Raw genomic sequence first — 14,920 nt, 5'->3', positions numbered from 1 at the left:
TGGAGAACATGGAGCACTTTATACAGGTTTTGTCAGGGGGTGTAGTCAGTGAGGTTCAGAGCTCAAGGTGTCAGCATGTTGTGTGTGTGTGAGCGCGCGCGCATGTGTGTGTGTGTGTGTGTGTGTGTGTGTGTGTATGTGAGCGTGCAAGTCTGTGCATGTACGTGTGAGCGTGAGTTTGTGTGAGTGTGCACGTATGTGCATGTACATGTGTGCATGTGTGTGTGAGCGTGCAGGTGTGTGAGTGTGCGCATGCATGTGAATGTGCACGTGTTTGAGAGCACATGCATGTGTGTATGAGCACGCACGTTGTGTGACCACGCATGTGTGTATGTGTGCTCATGTGTGTGCGGGTGCTCACATGTGTGCATGTGTGTGTAAGTGTGCACGTGTGTGTGTGTGAGAGCATGCATGTTTGTGTGTGTGTGAGTGCACGTGCGTGTGTGTGTGTGTGCGCATGTATGTATGTGTGTGTGCGTGTGTGTATGTGTATGTGCATGTGCATGTGTGAGCATGTGCCTGTGAGCGTGTGCTTGTGAGCATGTGCGTTTGTGGGTGTGTGCACGTGTGTGTGTGTGCATGTGTGTGTGTGTGTGTGTGTGTGTGTGTGTATATGTGCATGTGTGTATCTGCATGTCATACAGTCTGACAGCACAAAAACAGATTCTTTGGTCCAACCAGTGCATGCCGAACATAATCAAAAAATAAACTAGTCTTATCTGTCTGCCCCTGGCCCAAATGTATTTTAAGTGATATAATTGTACTCACATACACCTCTTACTCAGGATATTTATTCCACACACCTACCACCCTCTGTGTAAAAACTTTGCCCTCATGTCTTATCTAAATCTTTCTCCTCTCACCTTTAAAATTGTGTCCCCTAGTCTTGAAATGTCCCATCCTAGGGAAATGACAGCTACTATTACCTCTATCCATACCTCTCATTATTTTATAAACTCCTTATCAGGTCACCTTTAACGCTCCTACGCTTCAGTGAAAAACATCCGTATGGAGGGAAGGTCTTATGAGGAAAGGCTGAGGGACTTGAGGCTGTTTTCGTTAGAGAGAAGAAGATTGAGAGGTGAGTTAATTGAGACATACAAGATAGTCAGAGAGTTAGATAGGGTGGATAGCGAGAACCTTTTTCCTAGGATGGTGACGGCGAGCATGAGGGGGCATAGCTTTAAATTGAGGGGTGAAAGATATTGGACAGATGTCAGAGGCAGTTTCTTTACTCAGAGAGTAGTAAGGGAATGGAACTCTTTGCTTGCAACGGTAGTAGATTCGCCAACTTTAAGTATATTTAAGTCGTCATTGGACGAGCATATGGACCTACATGGAATAGTGTAGGTTAGATGGGCTTCAGATTGGTATGACAGGTCAGCACTACATCGAGGGCCGAAGGACCTGTACTGTGCTGTAATGTTCTATGTTCTACGTTCTATGTTCTATGAAGCCCTTTTGACAGTACCTTCCAAATCTACAATCTCTGCCAGCAAGTACGAGAGCAGCAGATACTTTGGAGCACCATTATTTGCAAGTTCCCCTGCAACTCACTCACTGTCCTGATGCGGAAATACTGTTCCATCACTGAGTCAACACCTTTGAACATCCTCCCTAGCAGGACCCTGGGTGCATCTAAAGCAGATAGACTGCTGTGGTTTGAGAAAGCAGCTCATTGCTACCTTTTAAAGAGCAATCAGAGATGTTTAACAGTAGCTGGCCTTGCTCACTATGCTCATATGCCATGGAAGAACCATGGAGGATGTTATGCTATTTATTACCCCTTTCTTCTCTCTTTCACAAAAAAAGGTCGGCACAACATCGAGGGCTGAAGGGCCTGTACTGTGCTGTAATGTTCTATGTTCTATGTTCTATGTTCTATATCCAGCCTTTCTTTGTCCCTCAAATCATCCATAATCAGCATCATCCAGGTAAATAGCGTGTGCGTGTGCGCGTGTGTCTCTGTGTGTCTGCGCACGCGTGTGTCTCTGTGTGTCTGCGTGCGCATGTCTCTGTGTCTGTGCACGTGTGAGTCTCTGTGTGTCTGCGCACACGTGTGTCTCTGTGTGTTTGCGCGCGTGAGAGAGAGACCCAAAGAGAGGCTCTGTGTGTGTGCATGCATAAGAAAGAAAGACCATGTATGTGAGTGTGTCTAGTGGACTGCAAAGTCTGTGTCAATGATTCCATCCTGTAATTTCATTAAGTAACTGTCTTCCCCTGTGTTTCTTCCCCTGCCACAGTGAAGACTCTCAAACAGTCCCTTACGCTCAATCACACACACTCTCGTGTGTGCAGACGCTCTCACATACAGTCTTGTACATACACACACGCACACACTCACATATATTCACAGGGACAAAAAGAAAGAGAGAGACACACAGAAAGACACAGAGCTGGTGAGACAGAGAATGATTACACTTGTAAATGTATCAGCAATTCGACAATTTATACAGCGAGGGTGGGAGAGACACAAATTTTCATAGGTTTTGAGAGAGACAGAGAGACGATGACACAGATAGGTGCAGTGACAGAGAGAATCACAAATAGACACAGTGACAGGGCAGAGAGAATCACAGATAGACGCATGGAGAGAGAGAGAGAGAGAGAAAGAGAGAAAGAGAGAGAGAGAGAGAGAGAGGGAGAGACATAGATAGACACAGACTCAGATAGAGCGAGAGAACCAGATAGAAACAGGGTCAGAGAGATAGATAGAGAGGCACCATGGCTCAGTGGCTAGCACTGCTGCCTCACAGCACCAGGGACCCAAGTTCTCTCCCATCCTTGGGTGACTGTGTGAAGTTTGCACATGGTCTCCAAGTCTGTGTGACTTTCCTCCGGGTGCTCAGTTTTCCTTCCACGGTCCAAAGGTGTACAGGGTAAGTGGATTGACCACGCTAAATTGTTCAGCAATGTACATAACAAGTGGGTTATGGGGGTGTGTGTTTTGGTGGGAGGCTCTGAAGGATAGTACAGCCTTATTGGGCTGAATGGCCTGTTTTCACACTGTAGGGAATCCATGAATGAAAGAAACAGATATTCACAGGGACATAGAGAGATTACTGATATATATAGGGACACAAACAGAACCACAGGTAGACACATGGAGCAGAGAGAGATTATCACACTTATGAACCGAACAAAGAGACATCGCAGCTACATTCAGCAACATGGAGTGAGATTATTCACAGAAAGAGAGACAGACAAACAGATTCACAGAGAAACGGCATGAGACAGATAGAGAAAGAGACAAAGCTAAGATGAAAACGATGACACTGTTATCACAAGGAGAAATGGAGACTGAGACAGACACTCTCTCTCCTTTACCATGAGTACAGGGGGACAGAGTTGTACATCATTTAAAGGTCCCTACAGGGATCACTCAGGATTATACAGCATCTCCTCCCAAAAATGATCTTCCACAACAACACCCACTATTCCAAGATTGACTGCTTTCACCCTTTTGGGAACATGCACATCCCCGTTCTCTGCTCCCAGACACAGAGCACACTGACTCCGAACGATATTCCCATTGCAATGCTGTCACTGGGTCTGAATCCATGAAGTGCCACCCTCACAACACTGTGGGTGAGCTACATCTCATGGACTGTGAAGGGTTCACATCCTGACTGATTGTCACTCATATCCCATGAAGGAAGTAGAAGAATATTGGACACTGGAGAAGGAGAAAGACACAAAGACAAGGAGACACAGATGCAGAAACCTTACCAATGACTCACTGCTACGCCGTCTGAGTGCATCTCCCCCACAGTCTCACTGTGCCCAGTTCCCACTTTTCAGGAATGCTGGGGAATAGTCAGAATAACAAGCGCAGCCTCAATCCAGTGAAAGACCTCATTTACTGCAATCCTGGATAATCGTAGGGGAACTCTCAGCACACAGTCTCCAGCAGATCCTTCAACACAATCACAACATTATAATCACAGGGACAGAGACAGTCACAGAAACACACAGGTACATAAGAGGCAAACCATGAAATCCGAAAGGACCGAGAAATAGGCCTCATCGTATGATCAATACTGCTCACACACAAACTCAGCCGAAGTCCAGGGCACCAAGGTTCAAATCCAGCCACGACTGAGGGTGGAATTTAAGTTCAATAAAGAATTCAGAGCTGAGAATGCAACAATGATGTTGAACCCATTGTCAATGTTTGGGAAAAAGAAAACACTTGATTCAGTAATGCTCGTTGTCTGGTTTGGCCTGTCATGGAGTCCAGGCCCACAGCTCTCTGCACAGTCAGTGATAGGCAAGAAATGCAGGCCTGGCCAGAAATGTTTCCATCCCAGATGTGATTAAAATAAATAAACATTGGGGCAGAGAGAATCAGAGACACGGTAGTGAGAGAGACAAGAGAAATGTATACATGGGGATAGAAAGAGAGAAACACAGCACAGGTCATGTCAGAAACTGAGGATCACAAATGCACACAGGGACAGAGAGAGACACAGCTCTACTCAGGAAGAGAGAGAGAGAGAGAGAGAGATAGACATGCACACATAGAAACACACACACACAGATCAACACAGGCTTGACAGAGAGAGTCATAGATAGACACCAGGACACAGAGAGAGACAGATAGACACTGGGACAGAAAGAGAGAGACAGACAGACAGACAGACACCAGGACACAGAGAGAGAGAGAGACTCATAGACTCTGGGACACAGAGTGAGAGAGAGAGAGAGAGAGAGAGACAGATCGACACCAGGACACAGAGAGAGAGAGTGAAATAGACACCGGGACACATAAAGAGAGAGAGACAGAGAGAGAGACACTGGGACACAGAGAGAGAGAGAGAGAGAGAGAGAGAGAGAGAGAGAGAGAGGGACAAACAGACACAGAGGCACAGCGAGAGCGAGTCACAGATAGACACGGGGGAGACGGAGTGTCACAGATAGACACAGGGGCAGAGAAATTGTGACGGATATGAAATGAGACACAGCTACATTCTGGCCACAGAGAGAAATTTACAGGAATACACAGGGACAGAGAGTTGTCGAGAGATTCACAAAGAACACGGAGTGACAGAGAGAGAGAGAGAGAGAGACAGAGAGCACAAGAAACAAACGTAAGATGAAGACAATGACAGCTCTACTCAGGGGAAGATGGAGAATATTAGAGACAGTGTGTAAAACCTTAATGACTCTAGCCCTTTACCATCAGTTCAGAAGGACAGATCTATGCATCATTTGCAACATCCTCTGCAAGTATCATTCAGGGTTATTCAGCACCTCCTTCCAAAAATGATTTCCCAAAACAGAACCACTATTCCCATATGGACAACAGCAGTCCATGCCTGGAACATCCCCACGTCCAAAGTCTGCTTCCAGACACAGAGCACAATGACTTCAAATGATATCCCCGTTCTGACCCTGTCACTGGGTTCGAATCCCATCTTCACAATACTGTGGGTGAGCTACACCACATGGATTGCAGAGGGTTCCCTCACTGACCGATAGACACTCATATCCCATGAAGAATCTGGAAGAAGGAGAGAAATAGAAGCATGCAGGAACAAAGGGAGGCTCAAAGATACACCCAGAGACAGAGCAGGGAAATTAGCACAGATTTGGTCTGAAGTTGCTCTGTGGGATCTGAGGGATACTCGATGGGCCAGCTGTCATTCCCCTTCACTACCTGCCCTCAGAAAGGCGATGGTGGTTGGTTTCGCTGACCCAAAGCAATCCACCTGATTTAGGGAAGGCCAGAGCGTGAGTTAGGAAGGAGTTCCTGGGTGAGACACAGTGCCAGGGAAGGAGCAACCATCTTGATCACAGCCAGGACATCGTGCCTCTTGCAGGACACATGCAGGTGGGTGGCAGATGAACTCCAAGTGCTTCTGTCACCCTGGTCATTCTCGGTGGTGAGGGGTCATATAGTCAATGGGAACAAGTGTTGGAATGTTGCTCCTATTGTTGTTGCTGTGGGACTCATGCCTGACCCTCTGCATTGAAGGAGAGAGGGAGAGAGGATAAGTATACAGTTAGAGAGTTAATGTAGTGAGGGTGGGAGAGATAGATGTAGATATTTGGAGGCGGGGGCGGGGTGTGGTGAGAGAGAGAGAGAGAAATAGGGACAGAAAGAGTGAAACACACGCACAGACACACACAGACAGACAGACACACACACACACAACAATTGAGTGAGAGACAGAGAGATACAGAAACAGAGGGAAATTGATAGACACAGTGACAGAGAGAGATCATCACACATAAACTGAGACAGAGACAGATTCACAGCTGCATTCAGGGATATGGAGAGAAATGTGCAGGAACACACAGGGTCAGAGAGAGACCAAAAAGATTCACAGAGGGACAGAGAGAGAGAGAGAGAGCACAAGATAGAGAGCAAGAGTCATAAATGTAAGGTGAAGATAATGACAGATTTACACAGGGACAAATGGGGAATGAGAGCAACACCCTTCACCATCAATTCAGAGAGACAGAGTTGTGCTCCATTTCCAAGCACCTACAGAGATCACTTTGGATTATTCAGCATCCCCTTCCAGAAATGGTCTTCCAAAACAGCACCCACTATTCCTGATTGGACAAGAGCAGTCCATGCCTGGAACATGACCATCTCCAATCTCTGCTCCCAGACACAGTGCACACTGGCCCGAATGATATTCCCATTCTGACACTGTCACTTGGTCTGAGTCCAGGAAGTGCCACCCTCACAATGCTGTGGGTGAGCTACACCGCATGGGCTGCAAAGGGTTCAATCACTGGCTAATGGCCACTCACATCCCATGAAGGAACTGGAAGAATATTGGACACTGGAAGAGGGGGACAGAGAGAGAGAGAAAGAGAGAGAGAGAGAGAAACACACAAGGACAAGGGGAGGTTCAAAGATACACACAAAGACAAAGAGCGCGAGCGAGGGAGCGAATCACAGACCGGGTCTGAAGTTGCTCCATGGGATCTAAGAGACACTCGATGAGCCAGCTATCATTTCCCTTTCCCACCTGCCCTCGAGAAGGTGATGGCACTCTGCTTTGCTGAGCCAGTGCAGTCCATCTATTTGAGGGAATGCCACAGTGTGATTTAGGAGGTAGTTCCTGGATGGGGCACAGTGCCAGGAAAGGAGCGATCCATCTTGTTCACAGGCAGCATGTTGTGCCTCTTGCAGGGGCACATTTATTTGTGAGGTGGGTCCTTTCTCTGCGCTTCTGTTGCACTGGTCATTCTCGGGTTGGGTGGAGTGGGCAGGGGGTGGGGGAAGGTCACATTGTTGCTGGGACTGAGTTTTGTAGTGTAGCTTCCATTGTTGTTGCTGTGGAACGCATATCTGACCCTCTGCTCTGAAGGAAAAGAGAGAGAGAGAGGATGATTATACTTGTAATCGTTATATCAATGAGACCGTTTTTGTAGTGACGGAGGAAGAGACACACACAGATAGTCACAGGGTGAGAGGAAGACTCTGATCCAGGGATAGAGAGAGAGAGATACGCACATAGCAAATGGGAGAAACACAGAGAGAGAGAGAGAGAGAGAGATGTAGACTCACAAATAGACAAAGAGAGACAGAGACAAGGATAGGCACTGGGACAGAGACAGACAGTCACAGATTAACATCAGAACCAACACAGACACAGGCCCTGGAGTGTGGGGAGAGATAGCGTCACATGTAGACAGAGCGAGAGACAGACAAAGAGTGACAGATAGACACAGGTACAGAAACAGAGAGAGTCACTGCTGGACACAACACTCGAGATAGAGACAGCTACACATAGGGGCAGAGAGAGAAAGAGACACTGTCTGTGTGGAGGTGGCATGTTCTCCCTGTGGCTGCGTGGGTTTCCTCCAGGTGCTCCAGTTTCCTCCCACATGCTGGCGAGGTTGATTGGCCAAGCTAAGTTGTCCATAGTGTTCAGGGATGTGTAGATTAGGTGGGTTGCAGGGAGATGTGCCTGAGTGAGATGCTCTGAGGGTCGGAGTGGAGATCTTGGGCTGAAGGGCCTGTTTCCATACAATAGGAATATCTGAATTCTATGAAAACAGTGCTCAGCGATCTCTGATGGGATTGGAAATAATGCACAGCTCTGTCCCTCTGAACAGACGGTGAAGGGGTAGAGTTATAAAGGTGTTACACATAGTGTTAGTCTTATTCTCCATTTCTGCCTGTCTAAGGCTGTCATTGTCTTCATCTTACATTTGTGACACTGTCCCTAACTCGTGTTCTCACTCTGTCCTTCTGTATTCTCTGTGCACCCGCCCATGCTCTCTGTCCCTGTGTGTTCCTGTGTATGCGTCTCCATAATCCCTAAATGCAGTTGTGAATCTTTCTCGATCTCACTTTATATGTGTGATGATCTCTCTCTCTGTCCTTATCTATATGTGACTCTGTGACAGAGAAAGAGAGAGATGCAGATAGTCATTCGGAACGACAGACAAACAGAGACAGATAGAAACAGTGACAGAGTCACAGATAGGCAAGAATAGAGAGAGATCATCACACACTTAAGTGAGATCGAGAATGATTCACAACTGCATTTAGGGATTATGGAGAGGCATACACAGGAACACACAGGGACAGAGAGCATGGGCGGGTGCACAGAGAGTACAGAAGGACAGAGCGAGAACACGAGATAGAGACAGTGTCACAAATGTAGGATGAAGACAATGACAGCCTTAGACGGGGAGAAATGGAGAATAAGACTAACACTGTGTGTAACACCTTTATAACCCCACCCCTCCACCATCTGTTCAGAGGGACCGAGCTGTGCATTATTTCCAATATTCCCATCAGAGATCACTCAGCACTGTTTTCATAGAATTCAGATATTCTTACAGTATGGAAACAGGCCCTTCGGCCCAAGAACTCCACTCTGACCCTCAGAGCACCTCACCCAGACACATCTCCCTGCAACCCACTCAATCTACACATCCCTGAGCACTATGGGCAACTCAGCTTGGCCAATCAACCTCGCCAGCATGTGGGAGGAAACTGGAGCACCCGGAGGAAACCCATGCAGCCACAGGGAGAACATGCCAACTCCACACAGACAGTTGCCCAAGGTTGGAATCAAACCCAGGTCCCTGGCACTGTGAGGCAGCAGTGCTATCCACTGAGCCATTGTGCCGCCCTTCTATTCAGCATCTCCTTCCAAAATGTTCTTCCCAAACAGCACCCACTATCCATGAAGGGACAAGAGGAGTCCATGCCTGGAATGTCCCCATCTTGAGTCTTTACTCCCAGACCCAGAGCACAGTGACTCCGAATGATATTCCCATTCCGACACTGTCACTGGCTCCCAATCCAGCAAGTGCCACCCTCACAATACTGTAAGTGAGCTCTACCTTACAGATGACAAAGGGGTCACTCACTGACTGATGGCCAATCAGATCCCATGAAGGACCTGGTGGAATACTGGGGACGAGAAGAGGGACAGACACACAAACACACACGAACAAAGGGAGCCTCGAAGATACAGCCAAAGAGAGAGTGAGGGAAAGAACCACAGAATGGGTCTGAAGTTGCTCCATGGAATCTGAGGCTCAATAAATGGGCCAGTAGTCATTCCCCTTCATTGCCTGCCATCAAGAAGGTGATGGTGGTCTGCTTTGTTGACGCACTGCTGTCCATCTGGTTTAGGAGAGGCCACAGTATGATTCAGGAGAGAGTTCTTGGATGGGACACAGTGCCAGGGAATGAGCAACCCATCTTGCTCACCATCAGGATGTTGTGCCTCTTGCAGGTGAAATTGAACCAGCCTCACCCCCAATAACTAAATCTGAAACATCCAAGAGAAGCACACCTCACCCTATAATCTGGTAAAAGAAGTGTGAAAAGTGGTGTAACTTGCCTCTCACCCTAACCTGTTAATAAGGAGTGATCAAACAAAATATACCCCTTATATGCACTCTGTAATCAACAAGTAACAATATATTTATATAATTCTAACAGAGATCAAACTAGGTAAGCCAGCAACAAACTGAACATTTCCCCTCTAACTGTTAACTATTCCTGAATAAAATAAGATTCTAATAGTATGCTGTCATTATAAATTCAAGTCCCACTTATATAAAGCAAAATAAAAAAAAGAACTTAGTCTCTCAAAATTACAGCAGGTCACATCTTCTGGAATGTCCTGTATCTTCTCCGCTGAATTCTTCTGTCAGGAATGCCTTCTCTGTGGAATTCTTGTGTCAGCAACATTAACTAGTTGTGCTGTAGGTACCTTTGCTTTCGATGGCCCTTACTCCACGGCTTTTCGAAATCTGTGAGAGCCAATGAATCTTTCTTTAGAGATGATTGTCGTTAACTCGAACAGGTGGCAGTTTGCTGTCCTGACTTCCCTCATCTTTTACACCCTTAGTGACATATCAATTTCTTACAATAGAATTGATCCCATTTTGTCAAATGATTAGATTTAAATTTAATTGTTTTTGTTTTGGTATTTAAGTCCCTGGTTTAAATTAATTGGCTAAAATCAAAACTGTTGCCTTGAGAACAAAATGAAACTGCGGATTGGCCTGCTAACTATGCAGCCTTTTGATACAAATGTTAAAATTCAAGTGCTCTTTGAACCTACTAACCAGCAAGCTGGTCACGGAACTATTTCTTTAAATCTCCAAGCCGAAAAAAAACACATCATCTTTTAAAGGGACCACTCACTTCTTTCCTCCTTCTCATTTAACAATCATCAAAATTTTACAAACAAAATTCTAACATCCTGCTTTCCAGGCCAATAGTACTCTATCCAACTTTGCAACACTTTCAACAATCTAGATCTCTGGCAGTTCTACTTGTTGCAGCAATTCAGTCTAACTAAATATTACATTAATTTCCATCACGAGTCAGGAACACATCCTATGGGAAAATGTGGATGTGGATCTGTCCTAGATTGTCCCATCTGCAGGAAATATTTCTACATTGCGATCCTCTGGCTGAAACATGAAGCTGGGTTGTGAGGAAAGGCAGGACTGAGAGCACTACAGTATACCACAGCTGACTGTATTAGTTACAAAAACAAATCTCTAGGCTCATTCTGCACCATGGACAGTGAGGATCAGTGATTCCCTACCTTGGTGAAAACATTCTTGTTTTCCAAAGATAGCATCTTGAATTGAATATTCTCAAGTATCAGAACTCTCTCCAGCCTCCGTGATGCACAATGGGCATTAATTTCTACCCAGAATCAACAAGACACAGAAAGTGCCTTTTCTGTTTCAAGGGCACAACTTCAGTGCCACAATCAACAAATGGGGAGATTGCTTCTCCAACATAAACCTTCATGATAGTGGCAGAATTACACCATTCAGCATCTGGAGCCTGATTAGCAGTTTAATAATGCTGTTTGTTTGAAATGAGAGTCACATCAGACACAAAAAACTTACTGTTTCTCTCTCCACAGATGCTGTCAGATTTGCTAGGTCCCTCCCTGTCTTTTTTTTTAATTTCGAGGATCCACAGTAGATGTTTCTATTTTAGTATCATTCTAGCTGACTTCTCCACCCATCCAGTTTCTGCGACATCTTTTCGATCCCCTTCATATTGCAAACGTTGCTACTCATTTTCTGGAATATAGTCAGTGATTCAGTCCCTGAGGAGGAATGCCAATGTGTGCTTCCTTCAGTGAGGAAAACAAATCTGCACACACTTGTGTTCCTCTGGCTTTGGGAGGTTCCACAAAGTGCATTCATGGAAATCACATTGCAAGGAACATATCACTTTTCCAGGTGTTCAAGTCACTTCATGTGTAATTTGTAGACAAAGGAAATCTGTGTTCTAGGGAGCACAATCCTATTAGACACAGTCTGTTGAACACAGCAACATGACAGTCTCAAATACAGAAGCTATAGTCTTATATTTAAAATGTTATATCAAGCAGAAAATGTCACATAAGCACCCACTCCTTGTCACTTTAATACATGACCTTCCTGACAAGATAACTCAAAAACAAATACAATCTAGTCAGACAGCTAAGCTAGTGTGGGTAACAGGTAGAACTGGCTCATATTGAATTGTGAATCAACATTTTCACTGCAAAACTGACAACAAAACACTTCAACATCATTCACACTTGGCGTGATATAAATAAATGCAGATTGGTTGGACAGGCTGGCTTTATTTTCACTGGAGTTTGGAAGAATGAGGGGTGTCCTGACAAGGTAGATGTGGAAAAGGGGTTTCCTCTGGTGGGTCATTCCTCAACGAGAGGGCACTGTTTTAAAATTGGGTTCACCCTTTCAGGACAGAGATGAGGAAGTTTGTTTCCTCTCAGAGGACCGTGCTATTTTGAAACTCTCTACCTCAGAAGGTGGGGTCATTGAATATTTTTAACACATGGGTTAATAGATTGTTCTTTGGCAGAAGTGTCAGCGTTCATTTGCGTTGAAGTAAATATGGTATTTCAAACACAAACAGATCAGTCATCAATGTATTGAATGATGGAACAGGTTCGAAGGGCTGAATGGTCTACACATGGTCACAGGACTGTGATCTGGAAAGGGAGATTTAAAATGATGGAAGCCAAAGTCTTGACCAAATAGGCAGGTTTTCCAGGAGCCTAAAAGATGGAAAGAGGTCCAACAGACCAGATGAAGAGAATTTCCCAGCTTAGACCCAAGCCAGCTGAGGGTAAATGCACCAATAGTGAGTGCGGAAAATAATATCAGGAATTCTCCAGCAGCCAGAATTGGATAAGTGCAGATACTGTGAGAAGGGGTGAAACTGTAGAAATAAGATAGGGCGAGGTCATGGTTAGATCTGAAAGCAGCGAACCAAACTTTGTAAGAATGTTTAGATTGAACATAATGAAGATCACGGTGAAATTGTGGTGGATATTTTAGAGGACCTGTAAGGACATAGACAGTAGAATCTGTGATGATCATGAGTATATTAAGGGAGAATGTGGAAGACAAACTTGGACTGTTTTGGAATTGTCATGGTGAAAGGGAACAAATGCGAGGTGGAGGGTTTCAGCAGCTGATGGACTGAGGCCAAGGCGAGCCAGTGAAAACTGAGCAAATGGCCATCATCCAATAGGGCAAAGAAACTGATCCATCAGCCAGAAACTGACTGACCACGTAGCGGTTAGTGAATCCAACACAAGTGAATGGAAACACTGCCCAGAGTTTGTTTCTGCAACATTTAATACAGCCATAAAATGAAAATTGAATAATTAGCTGAAAAGAAGTCCATTGCTCAGTTAGAGTCAAAAATTATTTAATATTCAGTGACTGAACGTTACTTTCTTAAGATTAAAATATTGTGTGAATCGGTAATCTCACAGAATTACAGTCAAAGGAGAATGTAAACTTGGCAGATACCTAATGAAACAACCACCTGTATAAAAACAGCTCAGAACAAAGGAGCTGAATCCTCACTGACAAGCAACATAGATATCATCAGTTTTACAGCGAGAGATCAGAACTGTTCAGAAAATCTTACCAGAAAATGCTGATGATGATATGCTCGAAATTTTTCTCAGTGAAATAACTTTGTGATCTGTGACTTACTCGCTCAGACATGATTTTGTCCTTCAACTATGAAAAGCAGGTGTATAGTTTACTGGCCGCCTGATTTACAGACAAAGGAAAGCTGATCGGATAAATTACACTGTTAGTGACAGTCCATCGCACACAATAATAACAGCTTCTTACGCTGAGAACAGAACAGATTCTAGTTAATGAGACGCACATCCCAAAATGAAAATCTGCTGCTTTGACAAATATGCTGCCTGTTTGAACACCATAAACATGTTGCCAATGTAGTTAGACATTTGAACTGCCCGATACAACTATCATGTCTTTCTCAATTCAATAATCACTGTTTCTATGTATTTTTCAAGCTATTATGAGTTGTGTATGTATAATTAGTTCCTGGGACAATCTAGATATTCTGTTGAATAAACACATTTACAACCTGTATATTGCTTAGTCTAATTTTCTAAGTAAAATATAATTTTTTTTGGTCAATCACAGTAACTATCTTTTAAATGGTAGATTCATAATCACTATAAATTTCTAATTATTCTGAGTGAGGAACACCTTGCAAAGAAAATTATTTTTCATGTCCACACAGACATTATGTATTTTAACAGTTTCCAGTGCAATCATCCAGCTCTGTGTACAAGTATCCCTTAGGTCCATAAAGCTGAAACTACAGCTCTTTTTCTGACATCATTTCATTACTTTGTTGTTGAGTTACACTTAATAGCATAAAATATTAAAGGTATCAAATAAGATTGAATTATCAATGCAAAAACTGGTACAAATAATCACATATTATTCAGCTCATTAATTGTAGTTAGACTCTAATGATTTTTTTCACTGTACGATCACATTAATTTCACTGAAATAATTACATTACACTTTTTAACTCTATACATATGTAACGTGAATGTCAAGTAATTCATAAGTGATATCAAAAACTGTTCACATTTTGCTCTTTTTTAGTCCAACAATCACGGAACATGTTTTCCAAAAATAAGTAAATTTTGTCCCAAAGAATCTTCTCCAATAATTTCCCAACTACTGACCTAAGGTTCACATTTCCGTAATTTGCTGAAATGGGAAAATCCTGGATGAGTTGATTAATGAATGAATTTGATTGATTGATGAATTTGGGTAAAGGGATATTTCAGCACATTAATTAATGTTTAGAGTTTCAGGTCGTGTTGCTCTTCCTCAGAACTGATTCCCATTTTTTGTTTCAGATCCAATGACTTCATTTCACAGGGACAAAGCTGCCAATTTGTATCAGGTTAACTCTTGGCCTCCTCTTTTCTTTAGAAAAGAGTTTTATGCTATTCAGTCTGGCCTGGTAATTACAACCTGCGTTGTGTAAGATTTGTGAATGACCTTTATTTTCCCGATCCTTGTGAGTGATGCCAGCAGCAGAAATATTTCCTCATCTGCAAGTGATTTTGGTTGGGAAATCTCTAGTTACAAA

The sequence above is a fragment of the Stegostoma tigrinum genome, unplaced genomic scaffold, assembly GCF_030684315.1.
Source record: "Stegostoma tigrinum isolate sSteTig4 unplaced genomic scaffold, sSteTig4.hap1 scaffold_238, whole genome shotgun sequence".
NCBI lineage: Eukaryota > Metazoa > Chordata > Chondrichthyes > Orectolobiformes > Stegostomatidae > Stegostoma > Stegostoma tigrinum.
Note: the sequence above shows the minus strand (reverse complement) of the source record.